The sequence below is a fragment of the Notothenia rossii genome, assembly GCF_949606895.1.
Source record: "Notothenia rossii genome assembly, chromosome: 10".
NCBI lineage: Eukaryota > Metazoa > Chordata > Actinopteri > Perciformes > Nototheniidae > Notothenia > Notothenia rossii.
The window spans coordinates 60,506,770-60,510,252 of NC_136908.1; the positions used below are offsets into that span (position 1 = coordinate 60,506,770).

A 3,483-nucleotide genomic window follows, 5' to 3' on the forward strand; every position below is an offset into this window, starting at 1 on the left:
AGAAGCGGGCACTGACAGCTCTTAAAGAGACAGTACACCCTGTTTGATGTTGTTGTTGTTGTTGTTGTTGTTGTTGTTGTTGTTGTTTTTTCACCTTTATTTATTCAAGAACATATATGAATATCGTATATACTGTATAGGAAAAAAATCTGATTAACTATTTGTTAAATACACAATTACTTTTGATAGCCTTTTTATGTAATTATTGGTAAAACATTTTTTTTCATAATTAGGTTTGGAGTCAGCCCATTTTTTTTTATAAACATGAATTTTCCCTAAATATAAAATGAACTGTACAAAAAAACATCTGCAATCAAACTATCACCCTGTTTGGTTTTGCATGCAATTGAGTATGCAATATAATGTAGTTACTAAGCCGAATGTTTCAAATGCAGCATAATATATCATATGTTTTCAAAAACCATAACTTAACGGCATGACTACCGAAAAAATATACGCATATCTTAGGTACTCCTTATCCCTAATAAATTGGGATATAATTAAGGAAGTCTTCGGTGCTTAAGATTAAGTCTTCACATCTAACTTTGACAAATGACAACTTGGTCTCAAAAACAAGTTAGTGAAATATAACACAAATAGTATTTCTCTATACATCTTAACAACTACTATTTGTTTATCCAACGCACATACTTAGTTGTACATTTTTGCATTGTCGGTGAAAGGGGTACACTACTTTTCTCACTCATTGTTACTCATGTTGATGTTGGTAACAATGTGTGCTCTTTTGTTTTATTTTTGGCCTTTTTGTGTCTTCAAACATGCACTTTACTTTGCTTGCGTGACATTTTAATTTCCTTTGTCCTCTCCTGTCCTCCCGAGGCTGAATTTCCTTGTTTTTGTCCTGTTGTTTATCATATAAAGCCCTGTTTTAAGATGTCCAATATCTTGTCTTGCTGTGCCCTGTTTTGTAATGTCATAAAGTTAAATATTAGATCTTTTGTACTCTACAGTCATAAATCAATGACTTGTTAAACATTGCAGTGGTTTCTTTCTGAAACAAAGAGAGTAGTCTGCTTTTCAGAATCACCTCGGTGTGATCTCAGTTTTTCACGACAATTCACAGGGTGGATGAATCATCCGATGAGTAATGTAGCTTTATTCCAGTTAAAAGGACCTCTTTTACCGAAATGTATTATAGAGTCGAACAATACTCACTTTATGCTCTGCTTGAATTCTCCCTTATTTGATTATGTATCAGATGCCCTATGTCCAATACAAAATGTTAATGCATATATAGACCAATAGTAACAAGCTTTCAAGATTCAAATGTACAATATCTTAACCACTCTGCCTTATTATAATCTGTATTATAATTTACTTATTCATTTTAACTTGTAATGCAGGTACTGGAAATATGACAGCAAGAAAAAAAATACATTAATACAGGATGAAATGATCAGTAATGACAAACACAATATAAAATATCCACTTTTTAGGTTAGGAATCTTGCTAATATCAAGACAATAACATCATTAATTGTAGAAGCCACATTGCTTGTTAAACCAGAGCAGTGAAGGCGCCTGGAGGAAGTGGGAAAAAACACAGTTACAGCCTGACCCTCCCTGGTTTTTAAAAATGTGTTATTTATATAATATCTGATGAATCATCTGCGGGTGGACCTCTTCGTGCTGACGTGGATTGAATGATAATGGTGTTTTTCCTCCGAGTGAACGCCCAGCATTGGCACAGTCCTGCTTTCACTTACTGCAAATTGAATGGCGCTCGTCAAGTTTCATTAGTGAGGATGTAAGCCCAGACACTGAGAATACGAGAATGGTTTTATCATCAGAGTTACACTGGCTATGTCCGATCACGTAAATCTGAACATGTTTTTGTTGTGCATATCAGATTGGAATTCGATTGAACTGTTGTGATTGTTTTTGTAGAACTGAACCTCTCAATAATACTTAAGTAATTGGTTTTCTCACAGGGCTTTTAGTATTGAGTAATGTTTTCTAATGAACTGTGATGAGTCCTCATGCACACAAAGGTCATCTTCTTGATTGTAAACAAGAGAGATGATCATCACGGAAAACTCCAACGGCACCTTCATTAAAGAAGACAAGTAGTAAAAAGGGAAGCAATAAATATTGACAGTATTATCCTTATTTAAGCCGCATTAACTAATTTAGCATACAACATGCTATACATTGACAACACTTTCAACAAATAATACTTTTACTTAATTAACATTTTTAACCCATTATTATATTATAGGATGTATAGGATCTGCGTAGGTTTCAAGGAGGATTTGTCTGTCTTTGTCCGTCAGTCCTTCTCTGATATGAGATCAGCTGTGTTTCCCCACAGTGTTAGTCAGCCTGTGATGTCACACACACACAGCATGATCTCATTTCAAAAGAAAGGAAAAGACAACAAAGAAGTTTAATCATCTCCATCTTCATCCCTTTCATCAACACCTGCACCTAACATCTTCATCGTCTTCGTAGATTGTAGTTAACTTTGAGTATTTCCATTTTATGCTACGTTGTACTTCTACTCCACTTCAATTCAGAGTTAAATGGTGTACTTTTCCTCCACTACATGTATTTAATACCTTTAGTTACTTTACAGATGTGGATGAATGATGTGAAATCTAATCAAGTGTTAAATCAGACTTTAGTTCCACCTGGAGTAAATCCACAAGCTACCCTGCAGTATACAAAGTCATTCAAACTAGCTGCACCTTTACCAGCTTTGAGAACACTTTCATGATCAATCATTATAAAACATATCATATATATTATTCTGAAATGGACCAATCTGCACAATGACTACTTTTACTGTCGCTACTTTCACTATATTTTGATGATAATACTTTTCTACTTTTACTCGAGTGACATTTTGAATGCAGGACTTTTACTTTAACAGAGTATTCCTACACTCTGAGTACTTCTACTTTTACTCAAGTACAAGATCTGAGTACTTCTCCCACCTCTGATCTTAACCTATAATAATAAGCCTTTGTGATATATTATTTGTTGACTATATGTTGTATTATTAATGTGAATCTGAATATAAATGTGTTTAAATAACCTACTGTTCTTGGTTAAATTTATTTATTTTATGTTCACCACTGTCATCACAGCACTAACATGTATTTCATTTATCCCCATCCTCCTCATGACTGTAAACATCGTCATCTTCATTTTCAACAGTAAGGGCATCATCCTCCTCTTCCTCATTATGGTTCCGGTAAGAACAGGGTAGCAGCAGTCTGAAGGTTGACTTTTATTAGAGGCGTAACATCTTATTTCTAAGGGGACGTGTGCCCGGCGTGAACGCGCACCATCACGTGGGAGGTCCCTTTAAGTTTCCACTGACAGAGGCTGTGTCACATGGACATGAGATAATGAAAAGGCAGGAACACAGTATAGCTGCTGGCTGAGGAGCAGAAGGGGAAGTATACGCAGTCATGGGCAGTGGAGCCGAGCAGAACCGAGCAGAACCGAGCCTAACCGA

General features: G+C 35.5%; 1 long non-coding RNA gene across 1 annotated transcript in view; it reads left to right on the forward strand.

Annotated features, from left to right (window-relative positions):
* Positions 1–3,243: 3,243 nt before the first annotated feature.
* Positions 3,244–3,483, forward strand: part of LOC307022606 — a 43,266-nt gene continuing 43,026 nt past the window's right edge. The window contains exon 1 of the long non-coding RNA XR_013803453.1: positions 3,244–3,483. This exon is cut by the window's right edge and continues 147 nt beyond it. This is a non-coding gene — a long non-coding RNA (uncharacterized lncRNA).